Here is a 17,309-nt window from a genome sequence, read left to right as displayed (position 1 = left end):
TTTTTTCCCTGCTAATTTTAGCATCACACGGCACAGCTTCTGTATCACGTGGTATAAGGCTCCGCCCTTGTCATTTGTTGAGCAGGAAGAGTGAGCGCTTGATTTCATGCAGATTACGTCCCGGATCAAAATGCGGTTAGGGCTGCCACGATTAGTCGACTAGTCACGATTATGTCGACTATTAAAATCGTCGACGACTAATTTAATAGTCGACGCATCGTTTGAAGCTTTGTAAGATCACAAAGGACGCAGGAATGAGTAGTAGGATTTAAGGGTGTAATAACGGACTGAAACAGAAGATGGCAGCACTGCATGTACAAGGATGCCAGCTGCCGTTAAACCCCGAAGAAGAAGAAGCTGTGTCCCAGAATTCATAGCGCAGCCCAGCGCAGTTGTCAACAATGGCGGCAGCTAGTTAGTTTTAACTTTACTCTTATTATTCTTTCTGGGTCACAAAATAAACGTTTAACATATTTTCAGGCGAGAATGTAGCTGTGTAAACCTCAAATATCTGCTCAGTTTATCAAGACACCACATATTTTCAAAGGCTCTCCGACGTTTTCGGAGGCGTCTGTTACCCACTAGCTCGTTAGCTAGGCGGGGGCAAGGCTAACTAGAGCCGTGAGAACACCGGACTCCCGGCAAATCGTTTTCAAACCCACCACTGTCTTTCGCTACTCAGGTTAAACATGATATATAAGTCACTTAGATAACTTAAAATGTTATTGTTTGGCTTTCTTTAGTATTTTATTTGTTCCTGAGTAAATCGGTTTGTCTGAGATTAAAGTTATAGTTTTTGCACAGCTAAATAAACTTCAAGCAGACAGCTGATCATCAGAAGTTTGAGACGCTGGATAATATACTCCGGTGTCCTGTTATATTTTAGAAAGCAAGGAGTTTATTAAACTTCACCGAAACAATCTGCAAATTTCATTAAAAATTAATAAACTACCATCTTGTCTTTATTTTTAGTTAGCACAAACACTTCAAGCTGTAAGCTAATGATAGTTATATAAGACCAGATGCTGCTGGTGCAATAAGCTGTACGCCGTACGTCCAATGGATGATGATCTGATTAGTCGACTAATCGCAAAAATAATCGGTGACTAGTCGACTATCAAAATAATCGTTTGTGGCAGCCCTAAATGCGGTACAATCGTAGTCTTTTTTTTTCTATTTTTATAATCGTTGTCATTTGGAAATGAGATCGCACATAAGTATGAATCGAGATAGCGATTTTCTAACGATTAATCGTGCAGCCCTATAGTATAGTATAATAATAATAATAACAACAGATTGGATTTATATAGCGCTTTTCAAGGCACCCAAAGCGCTTTACAATGCCACTATTCATTCACTCTCGCATTCACACACTGGTGGAGGCAAGCTACGGTTGTAGCCACAGCTGCCCTGGGGCAGACTGATAGAAGCGAGGCTGCCATATCGGCCCCCAGTAGGCAGTAGGGTAAAGTGTCTTGCCCAAGGACACAACAACCAGGACAGAGAGCCTGGGGATCGAACCGGCGACCTTCCAGTTACAGATGCGCTTCCCATACATGAATCAAAAAAAGCTGCTCGAGGTGAATCTTGCATGCTCTTACCGAAAGATTCCCAGAAAACAAGTACACTGTACCGTGGGATGTTCTGTCAACCAAAAAGGACTACACACAAAAATCAGTTAGAAAAAAGAAAAAGCTACTACATAGTAGTGCACATCAAAGGCCTTGAGTAAAAAATAAAGACCTAAAGCTGCCTGGAGAAGTTACTGTGAGAGCTACCCATCTTATGATGGCTCCAAGTTTGTTTAAGGGTACCTGGAAACCAAAAATCCCTTCAGAAAGAAGAGATTTCTCTTTTTTTCCAGTTTTATCCACTTCAAAAGATTCCTGGACCTGAATTGGAGGACACAAGATTGTTTGTTGGATTGTGTAGAATTATCTGACAATGACATGGATGAAGGTTATGCCAGTGGATCTTATTCCTAAGCAAAACTGGGTTTTTTTTGTTTATTTGTTTTTGTAGGCATTCCAGACGTGTTTCTGCAGATATGAATACAGGTGGGCATTGAAACGTTTGGTTTGCACTTCTGTGTACCTCTGCTGCCCTACAGCACAAGTGCAAATGTGCAGTGTGCGAATAAGAGGCTTGCTACAAAAACAAATTCTCACTTCATGTATTGCAAAAACCCAACTACATGTGCATCACCGGTTAGAAACGTTCGTTTTATACGTCACAGACCAAACCAGCATCAGATATCATGTCACCCAGACAGAAAGAAGTGAGATGTGAAGTTTACGGACTGCTGTTAATGTGAAACAGGCTTCACCAGTGGGAACGGAATAATGCTACCTTTTCCCCTGAGGTCCTACTGAGCTGTGCTGAAGCCCAGTTAGGTGTTTGTGTGCGCCAGTAAAGCAGGACAGGTCCTGAAGGAACCATCAATGAGGCCATTCATCCCCACTAACAATGCTTCTCTCAGAGTGTAGAGGGGATGGGGTTACCTGAAATCCAACAGACTGAGAATAAATAAGTGGGTACAGCAAGTGAAAGGTTACAAAAGTCTGACAATAAATCAAACTGAGGCTGGATTTATACAATGTGCCCTTGTACTGAGATTAATGACCAACCTTTAGAGGGTTCGACTGCAGGACAAACACTATCAGCACTGAGATTAAAAATACCAGGCCTACTTAATTTCCCAAATGAAAGACAAGATACTGCAGCCACTCACTGAAAACTGGTGACAGGAAGCAAGGGAAGGAAGAGAGAGAAGAGGGTTAACCAGGGAGGAGTGAGTGTGCAATTTTACAGCATCATGATGACTCAGGAATTCCTTAACCCCATGACTGAACATAAGACAACGGGAGGAGTGAGTGTGCAATTTTACAGCATCATGATGACTCAGGACTTCCTTAACCCCATGACTGAACATAAGACAACGTAAGTTTTGAACTCTCACTTTCGATTGGATTTTAATATCTTGGAACAGCAGAAAAATTACTTTAGATGACACAAGATGATCTTTTCAGTTAAGACTTGATTTTATATAAACCAACTGAACCCATTTTTCTGATCATTACACCAAACAATATTACTAGTCAAAATAACTGCAGTGTGATGTTTACCAGCTTGCAGTGATTAGCACTTAAACCCCACTGCTGTTAATGTGGCCCCATTGTGCATTTCAGAAACTCACGTACACATAAATCCTTATACTCTTGCATGCAAAGCCTGTGCATGTACACATGCACGTAGGCCTGATCGAGGACAATCAGCTGCCACACGCAAATGTTCTAGCCTGGAGTCCAGCGATGCTCACGTAAAGCTCGTGCAGGTGTAAATGCACGTACTCAAACCATGACCAGTGTCAAATACTATTATAGCATTCAGATACTCGCATTACAGGATTCCTCTTTGTTGTGGAGTATCTGCTTAACTGACCCGTTTATTGGAGAAAATAAAATATGGATTTTTTCTAAGGCCAAGTTTTAAATATTTAAACAGGACTTTTTATTTATTCAAACAAGCTGAAAGGCCAAAATTACAGATTTGGATTATTAGATGGGAGGGAAAATGTTTTCCCTCCCATCTGATCACTTAATCGCTTATCATTAATTGGGGTGAATTAATAATTCATCCATTTGGATAAGGGAATTACGGGTGTGGCTGCTGTGACTGACAGGTTACCTGACACACCTGACCTGCAGTCACTAAACTGGACCTTTCCACTGCATTTATGTAGTCACTGTGACACCTTTTTAAAATATTATCCCACTTGCTTTACATAAGTCATTTGCACGCATGAACTATGTCCATGTCAGGAGAATCACTTGAGGACATTGTCAAACTTGTGGTTTCTAACATGTGGAGAACTTGTCACGTGCAGGCAGGCAGACTTGCCTTTCACCACATGAAAACAGTTTGTCCCCTCCATCATGTGGTGCTGCTTGGGTTAAGGGAACAGGAAGACGATCCGGTGTGAATTCCCTATACAATTACCTGCTCAACTTTCATATGGACTAATTACACAGACTCTGTATCTCATTGTACAACTGTATAGTGACAATAAAAGGCATTCTATTCTATGGGGGAGATGACATGGTCAAGACTATTTAAAGTCCAACCTGACAAATTAAGAGATTTCTGTTCTCACGTCCTGCTGCTCTGGTTAATGTCTATAAGGTTGAGAGCTGTGGTGCCAGTGTAAAATAGCTCAAAGCTATAAATGAGAGTACCACACTACATTTACTATCTATTGCTCCAAAAGATCCGCCTAAACCAACCCAGGTTGATTCAGGTGATAGATACTGGGTGTCTTCTCCAACCAAAACAATGCAGTCTGTAACCAACGACTTCTGGTATTAACACACTGGATACCTGCCAACAATCACAAAGACAAAGATGCACTTGAGTGTTGCAGTTTTTGAAATTTGGCTGTCATATCCTCAGAATTGATCAGTCCTAACAATAAAGATTACCTGCAACAAAGATTTAATAATGAAGTACTGCTGACTACGTGCTCACCTTACCGGCAATACCTGAGTGCTAGAACATGTCTGTAACACAAAAACCACACTGGGAAGACCTGGAAATCTTCCAATAAATGCTATGTGTGTTTTTAAACAGGAATACAACCAAGAAAGAAAGTGAACAAGTGAACTTGTTTTAATAAGGTGTTCAGTGGGAAGATATATTTGAGCTCCGGGTCCACAAAGTCAAATTTAGTATCATTTTTGGCCCCCCACAGATAAGAGAACTCACAGCTGGAGCAAAGTGTTAGTTTAATATTTAGTGCAAATGATTAACTTTGGGCTTATGAAATGTCCGGTTAAAGCTGTGGGCTTGCGTACATAGTTGAAGAGGGGAATCTGTGACACCCATGGTGCATTTTGGCAACGAACTTTTAACCACATTAATTTGATTTCAAATGTACCTACTGGGCTCATTTCCAGTTGCACAAGGAGAACAGTATGTCACTATTATTAAGTCTAATCAGCAAACAGGTTTAAGCAGGACCTGTTCTGCTGGTTTCAAGCTCCATATTTTATTCTTGTGCCTCTATTAAAAATAACTGCACAATTCAAAGTAATCCTTATTTATCTTAAACTGTGCCTTGGTGCAGCCACTCAGTCTGAAACTAGCCATTTTAGCTTGTAGGCTTTGTATAAATGGTAATATGGTTAGTGAACTCCTGTTGTGAAACCTCAAGCCGAGGCCCTTCACAATGGGATGTTAACACCTTGGTGTTTTGAAACTGGAAGTAACAAAAGTGCACAATTGTAGAGTAACAACTTTGCTAGCCCCGCCCTAAAGCGTACCCATGTTCTTGATTTCCATTGAAATAGGGACTGTTGTTTACAAAATAAACCTGGAATGTACATCCATTTACAGACCTTCTTAAGGCCACTCTCCCTGTCAGCTGAAACAAAACATACGAACAGCAGGTAGGTACCTGGTAAATGTGCTTAAAAAAAAATTAAATTAAATTAAAAAATTAAAAATAAAAAAGCTGAAAAGTCTATGTAGTATCTACACTTTCTCCTCCAATGGTGGATATATTTCTGTGAGAAATTTTAATCTAGTACTGTGACAATTATTCACAGTAAATAATCATTCTGACTAGTGTGGATAGTACTTACAGGAAGTTTAAATGTTAAATATGAGCAGACACTCAGATTTCAACTTTAAGACATCTTCCTTTCAAAATATAGAAGGGACTTAAAAAAACCAAAAAAAAAAAAACCTGTTTCAATAACTTCTGTCAGCTACAAATTGTGTTTTCCTGAAACCCAGGGGGAGATGTTCAGCTGTTTAACTGTCAGTCCACTAGGGAGGCCAGAGTTCAGAGGACAGCCACCAGCACTCAGTAGCTACAAAGAAACATAAATCCAGTGCAGTGTTTATCCTTGTAGGGGTCACCTTGTCACCGCAAGTGGAAAATGACACAGCAATCACTCATTTTATGCACCACAGCTTGAGAACATGCCCTGGTTACACACCTATTAATAAACAGTTCTGGCTGTTTGGGGACAATAAGGGTTGCATGGGATCCCTTTGCATGTGGCTGTCATGCGATCTTTCCATTCACCCGTGACCCTGAGAGGGTCAGCATGTGAAACTCATTGAGTGAGATAACACGTTCGCCTGCAGTCAGATGCAACATACTGGAAATCACACCTAAGATGCAATTTCTATGTTGCCATTAGACCTTTTTAAACAACAGGGATGATTTGATTCTTTTTCTCCCCTCTGCTCACATATTTTCAAGCTGTTGCATCATTGCTTTCTGTGTAATCTGAGAACTGGACTGAGCTTTTTGAAATGCAGAAACAAACTAACACGACACCAAAAACAGAGACTTTATCATATTTGGATGCTTGGAAACAGTGTTATCAGCCAGTAATATCAAATCTAGTAACTAATAATCCAATTCTTATTACACTGGGCCAGATGAAGCCATTGACCACAAAAGCTCGACGTAGCTTTCGGTTGAAAATGTGAAGAAAATAGGGCAATTTCTCAAACCTGACTTCTGTTTAATTGCTAGCATGGAGCAACACTTGTGACTGCTAAAAGACTATTGTTATACATAAGAACTTTTATGAGCCCTTTTAATCTGACTTCTGAACTCTTTACTGGTCATTTTATGGACTCAGTCGCAAGTTTCAGGTCATACAGAATAAAACATTAAGACATTAAGAGTTAGAAACTAGGATTATCCAGAGTATGTTCACTGGTTTAGATTTGTCCATCACTGGCTGTTAGCCAACAAATGTACTGTTCCCAGACAGACTCTCTTGCTCATCACATCCAGTTTCAAAACACTAAGATGTGGATGGCGTAAAAAAAAGCAAAAAAAAAAAAAAAAAAAAAAAAGCTTGGGTCCATGCTATATAACATGACTTCAGAAACCATTTCTGTGATGGCACATCATCTGTATCCAGGCTTTACACCACCTACGAGCACTACACAGAAAATTTAAGAGTAGTTTTCCATGGGGAAACGACCACAGTGGTCAGGATATGCAGGCTGAATCTCACTTCTGAATTTCTTGCAGCGGTGACTTTTAATAGTCACTGACATGGGTGGGACGATGGTGCTGACATTTTCGAATAAGAGGCAGTGGAAGAAGTTTCAGCCTTGGCACTGGCATGGCGTCTCTGGAAATTGTGGCATCTCCCCCCCAAACAGACAACAGTCAAGAGATTTTGTTCACTTTCTGAACTCTTCACTCACTTTCCAAAGTAATAAAATACATTTTGCTTATCAAATGACTGGCATGATAACAAAAACTCATTTCCTTAAAACAATACAGACTAATCATGCCTAGTCAAGCTTTCAAGAGCTCCATTTTAAGCCAGGAAAAACACTTTGTGGGGACGTGCCAACCGAATTAAGTGAACTGGACCTGTGGGTGGATGGGGGCACGCTAGGGACCCAAAGGTCCCTGGGGGAAGGGGTGAAATCACTAGAAGAGTGAAACGTCCGTGGAAAACCACAATAGGAAACGAGGGAGAGGACTCTCGGTCAACACAATGAGATGGAAAATGACAAAATTGACATCACACTGACTTTCTGTATGACTGTTCTGGTAAAGTCACAGAAACTACTAAAATTCCTTTTTATGCGGCTTCGACAAACCTCTCCAGCAGATGAGATGTGAGGCCCTTCACGTGTTTGTGCCACAAAACTTTTTTTTTTTTTTTAAACATCCACATTGCCTTCACATGTGGATGTAAAAATAGCGGCAAGTCAGCATCACGCCACGGTAAATGAAACCACGTCGCTTCAGAGCGTCCTATAAGGCCACTTAGCTTCAATCATGTGCGCCTTGTCGTAGTAAACGGACTAAACAACGACAGCGGAACTAGGTGGGATGAAAGTGGCTCACACATGAGGCGGCTAACCGAGAAGCAGAGCAAGCTAATTTAATGCAGCTTTAGCCGTTGAGCCCAAATTGTGATTTAAAACTATAAAAAGCGGATCTTTTGCCTCAACGCGCCACGTTGGGATTCTCGGTCCCGCTCACTCACCGCGGAAGGTTCTTCGGCTGCGTCCGCTGGAAGCTCGGTTGAGCTCGAGTGGCCCCCGGTGTCCCTTTTGTTGTGGAGTACAGCGACACGTTGCTACGGTACCACCTCCGGGTACCACAGACCTCAGACTGAGAGGAGTTACGGGATGGTGATGGCGTTATAACCGTAGCGCATGCGCATGTGAAAGAATCTCATAGTCGCAGTAAGGGGAAGCTGAAAACGTGCACGTGCGACTATGAGGCGGGGCCTAGCGGGAACCATATGTGACTTCAACGGAGAACGGACGTTGCTTTGTAAAGATGAAGTCTAACACGTCACACTACGTGCTTTATGCGCCTAATTTTACAGAAGAAATGAATGGAAACCAAATGGAGTCACTCTACTGAGCCTCTATTTACTTACAGTTTTATTTGGTTTAGGTTTGAAATATTGAGAGATGCTTGAGATCTTTGTCTCGAGTAGCAGCCTAAATACTTTTTATATCCATCACCTCATATCCTAAAACCATATTGATTAGCAGAAACACTGCAATATCCAGCAGGCTGTCTCTAACAGTACAATTTATATTACTCAGACATGCCAGTATCTACCTATGCTTCAACCCCAAGTCAAAATTAAATCTAGCTTAAATTCAATAGAGCATGAATGTCAAACTGACTTTACGTAATGGGCCACACTTTGATCTTAACTGGACTGGACTGGTGAAACTTGTCGTTTGTGTCAGTGTAAAGAAGTGTAACTGCGCATTTAACCCTCATAATTAGAAAAAGTGGTGCAATTAAATGATAAAAAGTAAAATTACTGAAAAGCTTCTAGCAGCTCATTGCCCAGACTGTCCTGTAATCATACAGCAGAATTCACAGAAAATGTGTTTAATTTACTGTTTACATTGTAAATAAATAAATACATTTCTGTTCTAGACAGTAAAAAACTGAAAAAAATTGAGACTTTTCTCCAGTTTAATTGTTTTTCTGTTACTTCATTGCTTTAGTGTAGTGTGAATGTCTGTGGTGAAAGTCTATCAGTAGGACAAGCTGTAAAATTTATGAAAATCCAGTTAAAAGCCCTAAATGTAAGTACTCCTCATTTATCGAGAAGGGCTGGATTGGAGTCTTTGCTAGGCTGGTTCTTGTACTTATTTTTGCAATAGAGAGTCTTTAGGGACTTTAATCCAGTAAAAGACAGTAAATTATCATTTTTCAGGAAACATAAACCAAAGACAAAGGAAGAGAGGAAAGGGGGAAGACATGTTAGGAGGTCTGAGAGAGAAGGGAAAAGAAAGGACCACAGAAAAGATTAGTGGATGTATTAATGGAGGACATACAAAGGGTTGGTGTGACAGAAGAGGATGCTAGTAATAGGATGAGATGGAGGCAGATGAGCGGCTACTGTGAATCTTAAAGCAAGAAGCCAAAAAAAGAAGATATGTAATGAGACTCTTTGGTATGTTCTGTAGTGGTCTCAAATAACTGAGTTTAGATTTCACTCAAAGTCCTTCTAGAAGCCAATCCAATCTGATTGTAAAAATTCAAGGAGCGTTTGCTGACTCTTTGCTCATACATGACTGTATTTACTTAATAGATGCTATTAATCTTAGGCTCTCTTCCACAGTGTGTTTTTGTCCTGTCTTCCTCCCCTCACTCCAACTGGTCTCGGCAGATGTCTGTGCCGAAGGTTTCTTCTTATTAAAAGGGAGTTTTTCCTTCTTACTGTTGCCAAAGCGGTTGCTCATAGAGGGTCATATGTGTTTTTGGGTTTTCTCTGTGTTATTCTATTCTATTCTATTCTATTCTATTCTACAGCATGTGTTTATCAGCAAGTCAGTAGCATGAAGCATGGATGAATGAACAGGTGGCACCAAAGAGCATGCTGTTCACTCCAGGCTCAGGTAGCTCGCACGGCCTCTGATCAGGTCAAAACAGGCCACAATACAACAGAGGCACGTAGGACACCCTGAATTACTGATCTGAAATACATACTCAGCACTTAGTGTTAAAAGCTTGCCATATATGCTTCAGCTGCTACACACACAGATGCACACACAGTCATTAGCTGTTTATCATTAATATATATTTGAACATTTTTATGATTTAGAATAAAATAAATGAGCGGTAAAGCCACAGGTAAAAATGACAGAATTACATAATATTATAATGCATGTATTGCATTACCTTATTATATTACAGATGCTGAAATAAAATATCTATTTCTCTTTGCTGAAAAAAAGAAGAGTTTGCGTAAACCTGTTGGTATGAGCCGTCTCTCTAGAACCAAATAGTAGAGGCGCATTTTAGCGTTTCAGGAGGTACTAACAAATATACAGTATATACATATTCATAGTACTTCTCTGTGTTTGGATAAAATGTCATTATATACAATGACACACATGCAGCCTCAAAAAATGCTGACTGAGCACTCCTCTGGCACTGACCGCTTCTTGGAAAATTTCATATTTCAAAAGACGTGTGTGTGTGTGTGTGTGTGTGTGTGTGTGTGTGTGTGTGTGTGTGTGTGTGTGTGTGTGTGTGTGTGTGTGTGTGTGTGTGTGCGCGCGTGTGTTTCATTTGACATTTTATTCTAATGCATTATACAATATCATATTTTTACTGCATACACACAATTAAAATATCATGTGTTGCAATCATGCTCCCTCCCATTCTTCTCCACTCAGACGATTGTTGCCCAAACTGAGAACCCCTGAAATGACCTGAGGACATGACGGGTGTGTTGTTCAAAGACACAGCGCTTAGTAATCAAATCAGATTTGAAGGTATTACAGCTGCAGTAAGATAAGCAGGAGGCAAACTCCTTTGCAATATGTACTCTGTTCCTTTTCTGTATTATTACTGATAGATATTAATGTAATCACAAGAAGATCAAAGGCACAAAGGATGTAATGTTTGATAGTGATACGCTCAGTACTGCAATCCAGGAATTTCTAAATAGGAAGTTTCTGTCGCATTTCTTTAAGTGCTCATTTATTTATCGAACCTGTACCTTTCCTCTGCAGCTCCTGCTTTACATTCCCACAGTGAAGCTAATGTACAGTTCATCGGATTAACATTCCTTCCTCATCCTCCACTGAAAAAAGAGATCACATGCCCACTGACCCTGCAACAGTGAATGCAACTGTATGTACCCCTACTACACTCTGTTCTCCAGCGCTCTCATGAAAGCACTGCACTGGGGAAGAGATGAGATTGTCACTCATGTACAATGGGCATTTGTTTAGTTACCGCGGCCATCACCGTCCTCTGTCAAATGCTTCCAGCTGACTGCATGTGAGGATGCTTTTGGCACCGTAATATGACAGCCCTTAATTGGAATATTCATCATATTCATTCAGCTTCTGCTAATGAGGAAGAGAAAGAGTCCGACTGTGGCAAAGCTGAGTTTGGAAGCGTGAGAGATGGAGAAGAGGAAGGAGTTTAAAGTAAAGTATTTATCAGGTCCAGTCCAGTACAATGAATATGGCTATGACTGCTTGCCTAGCTGCCTGTGATCCAAATCCTTAATCCGAAGCTTAAGTCATAAACGTGGAGGCAGTCGTATAGGTGAACAAACCAGTGAGGAGGAGCCTGGTCCAGCAAAGGATCACACAAGGTTAGAACTAAACTAAAAACAAGGAACACAAATGAACTGAGAGAAAAAATCATGAACTAAGAAAATACACAATGAAAACGTTAAATAAAAGAAAAAAGAAAAATACACTGCAAGCAAATAAACATAAATATGTACTTGGGGAAAGACTTGTGTTAAATAACAAGCTCATACTGCAAGTGGGAGGTGGACTGATTGGCTGATTGAACCCACTTATGATACAAAAAAAGGAAAAGAAAAAAAAGGCATTGGCAATAACGAATAGCTACAAAAGCTTACAAAAATAATCATCCTTCCAAAAAAAAAAAATCCAATTCAGGGTCACCAGCAGGGCGTTGGAACCAGCTGACACGTGAGAAGCAAGGTACATGTAAACTACACGTCCTAGCACAGTGGGAGGATACCAGAATATCTCCAGGCATGGATAGAACATGTAAATGCCACACAAATGCCTTCTTGCTGTGAGGCACCAGTGCTAACCACTCCACCACTGTGTCAGTCCAAAGGAAACAACTTCAGCAATGAACACAACACAAATGCCCAAATACTAAAAGATCTTACTAAGGTCATGTCTATCCACTCATTCGTCGTCTAAAAAGCCCAATACTCTGATGTTTTTCAATCCCTAAAATCAAAAATCAGTTTTAGATTGAAAACTCCGGGAGCGTTTTTAGTTTGGACAGATAGAAACGTCTGCAAATTATGACACAGGCTCAGACTGAGAACTGCAGAATGACTCCTGTCCAAACTCATAAACAAATGTTTTTGGGTTACATACCTCCAGCATCTCCCCATTAAGAGCAAGGTGTCCTTTGGTGCCAGTTTTCCGACTGATGGCCACAACCAGCAGAGAGGTAAGAGGCTTACAAAAACCACATTAGAAGTTTAGAGGACAGATTTCTCTAAACTTCAGTTTCAAGTTTGCCAAACTGGTTTGCATCCCATGGGATCTTTGTGTTTCTGAACTTTGGCTGTTTTTGGTAACTCGATGTTTAGGTTTAGGTAAAGATTGTGGTAAAATGGGTTACTACACAATAGCCCCGAACTTGCAGCCTGAATCAACATGGTATCACAAAACAGTGATTTTCTAATAAGCAGGACACTGTATCTGTAGCTACAGGATAAACACCAGATTTCTAATGAGGTGAAAAAGCTGGTGATGTGCATTCATTCACTACCCTGCTAATTTCTAGTTTCTGTTTCTTTGCAGCAGCTTAGTTAAATACCATTTACTTCTTATTCATTCCATCAGCACTCATGGAGTGGTTATGATGGTAATTCAAATTAGAGCTGGGCGATATGAGATTTTTTCATATCACGATATGTTTTTTTCATTTCAGGCGATAACGATATCTATCACGATATAAGCCAAATAACTATATTTGTAAGATTTAAATGTGCCGTTGCTCACAAGTAAAATGTGAAATAATCAGCAGCTTGTTTTTATTTAAATATTTATTTCCCATAATAAGTTCATCCATTAAGCGGACGCGAATGGATGGATGAAGTTCAACAGGGTAGATGTACTTAAGGAACATGAGACTTTTTCAGATAAATAAAGGCAAATATTGCAAACTACACAAAAGGCAGCCGCTAAAGCGTTTACGTTTCAAAATAGAACAAACAAAACAGACTAAATTGTCAATTCCACTTAGAAACAAAATATTAATTCTAAAAATAAATCTTAGTTTGTTTTACAGAAGAACAGACAAAACTGACTAACTTTTGTCAATATCAAATAAACTGAGAACTAAAAGGAAATTCTCAATCTCTCCTTGTTGTATAGCTTAGCTTTTCAAACAGTTTTAACAGTTACTTTAGTCTGACAAAAGCCGAATGACGAATTAGCGCTTCCAGTCAGAGACTGAGGCTACGTCCACACGTACACGGGTATTTTTGAAAACGGAGATTTTCCGTTTTCGTTTAAAAAAATAATCCCGTCCACACATAAAGGCAGAAATGAAGGAAAACGCTGCTATGAACATGCCAAAGCAGCAGGTGGCGCTAGATTCCTAACCGTGCAGAAATGTTGGCCAATCAGAAGTCTAGAAGGCTCGGTGGGAAAAAGTAAACAAAGCTGGGGCATAGAAGCAGAACAGAGTCGTATGTGTGGAGGGACAGTAACTGTGTGTATATGTAAGCATTTAAACACTGCAGAGAGTAGAATTAACAGTATTGTAGAAATTCATTTCACCGAAACAATAACGTGGCGCACAGTGTGACGCATGCACCAGTTTATTGTATTTCCAGACTTGCTTTCGGCACAATTTACAGTGCACGCTACTCTGTTTTTTGTCAGACTTGAAATAGCCGAAATACCTTCACACTACGGAACTTCTATGGCTCTTCCGTTCTACAATCTCTCCGGCGTTGGAACCATCATCTGTTTTCTCTTCGGTCACGCTCGGTTGATTTTTCTAGTCGGCACACTCATTTCCTCCATTATGCGCTGGCTCCATTACCCGCTGGCTGCTTCCCAAACAAACACACGTGCGGCTTGGCACTTGTGCTGTAAGTAACAAGTCACGCGACGTGACGCTGCGGCTGTGATTGGTTCGGCTCTGCGCTACTTAATTTGGATTGGCTGACCTATTTTTTTTTTTTTTTTTGAGGACAAGAGCAGCGAGGTCTATCGCGATAGCTTAATTTCTCTATCGAGTAAAAGTTATATCGCGATACATATCGTTATTGTTCTATCGCCCAGCTCTAATTCAAATTGTTGTGGAAATCTTTCTTGGTAAAGGAATATCTGAAATAAGAACCTGTAATGTACCATGTTGAATCAGGGGTTAACTAAACAACAGGAAAGCGGCAAAGCTTGTGACAAAAGTCCACAATAACAGTTTAAATTAACTGTGTGGGGTGTGGGGATGAACAAAAAGTATTTTACCAGCATAATATAATCTGCAGTATGATCATTGCTTTAACAATGTAACAGATAGCTTTAAGATGGCCTTAAGATGTTTATGATGATGTTAACTTTGTATTTCAGGTGCAGTTATAACTATTTTATACATATTGCATATTTGTGCTTATTTGAGTTGATGTTCAGGTTCTTTAAAGGTCTTAAGCCTCACTGACGTGACTGTTCAGGTGATACATGCTGAGGGAAAACTAGAACATAGAAGGAATTGCAGTACATGCTTACACAACAGTTCATTTTAATATCTTTTATATGTTCATATTCTTGTATTAAGCTTTAAGTAGGGGTTCTTGATTAAAACATTTATTTAGTAGAGGACACATACATAGTTTCAGTTGTTGCATATCAGAGTGGCTTCTGTCTCTCTGTCTGGTTAGAGGTTAGGAGCTAGTCGCGAGGTGAAACAGGGTGCAATTGTGGTTAGCACACAGACACACACTTAGTTAGAGAATCATTTATAGGTGAAAGTTTAATCATGTTTTGCTGGGGTTGCAACAAGAGCAGTTTGTCGCAGAACTGCTGCTGAGGTGTCAGGATGACAAGCGAGCATCCGGCAGTGACAGGAAGCACCTGTTGTGAAGATAGGAGACAATTGTTCTTTTAAACGGTGTCAAAAGTCGTTGTGGTTTTGATTTGATCTATGTATAAAATGTATCTGTGACGTTGAAGGGGCGTCATTAAATTTAAGCCCTGACGGTATAAATATCTGTTTAATGCTTTGAGTAAGTTGAAGATCAATTGCTGTTTCCAGTGATCTTCCCACGTGTGAATTAAAATCTTCGTTTGACTTCACCCGGCCGGACCAGTGTGGTTATTTTTCGATCACCTCTTGTACCCTTTCTCAATTTTTGAATCTTAACAGGGGTCACAGAGATAAAGAGCCCCATAGCTAACAAGGTGACAAAGGGGGGCAGACGAGAGTCCAAACAGTCCAAAATCCACAGGGATTTGATAAAAAGCAGTAGGACACGGGCAGTAGGTCAGCCAAAAAAGATTCAAAGTATCAGCAGGAAACTGTTGGTACAAAAAGGATCACGGCTGTTTACTAGGTGAGTAATAATGTTCTGTTCCAGAAGTCAGAATTTCCCAGTCAAAATTTTCAACTTCCTTAAGTTCAACTTCTGCTCTGTAAAGTGAAGTCAGCTCCACCAACCCTAACTTTGCAATCCAAGATGGAGGTGGCAGATGTTTGACCAGGTTCTATCCATGAACGTGCTGCAGCAATGTTTCAAAGAGCAGAAAAACAAGCATCGTGCTGTATTTCTGGCAATGCATGAATTGGTCTAGCTTGTCAAGGAGAGAAACATAACCTGTTTTTCCTTTCTTTTCCAACTTTACCACTGAAATGTGCCCAAGTGTTGTCACCTCCAGCTCTGATGTCATGTGAGGTAAATGTAATTGATGTGACAAAGTTGTTGGTGGGAAACAGCAACAAAGGCAGGAAGAACAACCAAAAATAAAGCGACTCATTTAAAATGTAAGAGAAGAGGAAATAATTATTTGGAGACAGTCTGGGTCTGTCCCACCGCTAACATAGACTCGACTGATTCATCATTCCCGAACTCTTGACTGTTTTCTGGAACAAAGCAAAGGCCTTCATCCTTGTGCAAGCATGGATAATGAAGGACAGGTACTGCAGGACATCTAAGGCTAAAATGTGCAGGAGTTAAACAACCGATTGCACAGGAGTGGTAAGCAGTGACAAAGCCTTCTGAATGTGTGCTAAACTGCTCATCTGAAGAACTCATTCGTACAGATGCAGCCAAACACAATAGCCAGTTCAAGGAAGACACATGCTACTGTGTAAACACTAACCGAGATGAGGGGGAAGAGAGTAAAACAAAGACATGGGGGCAGGCAGTAAAAACAAAAACCGTAACAGTGAGGGGGATGGTATCTGTGAAAAAAAAATAGACTGAAGGAGAAATAGTTTTTGTCCTTTGAACAGTTCAGTTTCGGATGTTAGGAATTCATGCTGCAATAACAGTTTGTGCGCACGAGGATTTCCTTCTGTTTACATAAGTATTTCTGCTCATGTGAGCCAACAATTTCTTCATAATTCATCATTCTCCAGCAGACAAACCTTGAATCTGTGAAAGCGGTCAAAGTACAGAGCTCACTACTTCTGTTAAAGTAAGCCGCTGATAAAATTCTTCTGTTGAGCATGTCTTTATCTGTGCCCAGATCTTCGTCTGAGTTCTGATGTCTTCATACTTTTATTGTATCCATTATCTAATTTACAACCTTTACAGGTACAGTGTAATTATTTACTTAGGTGAGATCATTTTTTGTCTCATGCTTTTGCATCAAATCACAATAACAGTGGGTTCAAGGGGGTAAATCCCCTGCCATAATACAGAGGAACCCCCAACAATCAGAGAACCCCCTATGAGCAAAAATTCCCTTTTAATGGGAAGAAACTTCCAGCAGAATCAAGCTCAGCTAGTCAGCTATCCTCTGTGACTGGTTGGGGGTGAGGGGAAGAAACACTATGCATCATGGGAACCCTCCAGCAACTTATGCCTCTTGCACCGTCACTCATGTGTGAATTATGTTTCTGCTGGAAATCTACTTTATAAGAAATGTAACTACAAGTTAGGTTGACCCACTGCACAATGAGAAAATGAGTTTCTGGTTATGATGTAAGTTAGGATTAAGATGTCCCGCAGTAATCTAAATCAAGCTTCAGAGAGGATTCACAGTCGCCTGATCCAGCCTTAGCTATATGCTTTATCAAAAAGTGAAGTTTTGAA

At 40.3% G+C, this 17,309-nt stretch overlaps 1 protein-coding gene across 1 annotated transcript in view; it reads right to left on the bottom strand.

Annotated features, from left to right (window-relative positions):
• Positions 1-8,205, bottom strand: part of LOC147305772 (monocarboxylate transporter 1-like) — a 32,184-nt gene extending 23,979 nt beyond the window's left edge. The window contains exon 1 of the mRNA XM_086278697.1: positions 8,034-8,205. The gene's annotated coding sequence lies outside the window, so the exon portion shown is untranslated. The remainder of the gene's footprint in view (positions 1-8,033) is intronic.
• Between the last annotated feature and the right edge of the window lie 9,104 nt (positions 8,206-17,309).

This window comes from Aulonocara sp. 'chitande type north' Nkhata Bay, linkage group LG20 (assembly GCF_057382095.1).
Source record: "Aulonocara sp. 'chitande type north' Nkhata Bay isolate Kocher_YH1m ecotype deep benthic linkage group LG20, A_spYH_male_GT1.1, whole genome shotgun sequence".
Lineage (NCBI taxonomy): Eukaryota > Metazoa > Chordata > Actinopteri > Cichliformes > Cichlidae > Aulonocara > Aulonocara sp. 'chitande type north' Nkhata Bay.
The sequence above is the reverse complement of the archived record's forward strand: the minus strand, read 5'-3'. Positions and strand labels throughout refer to the sequence as shown.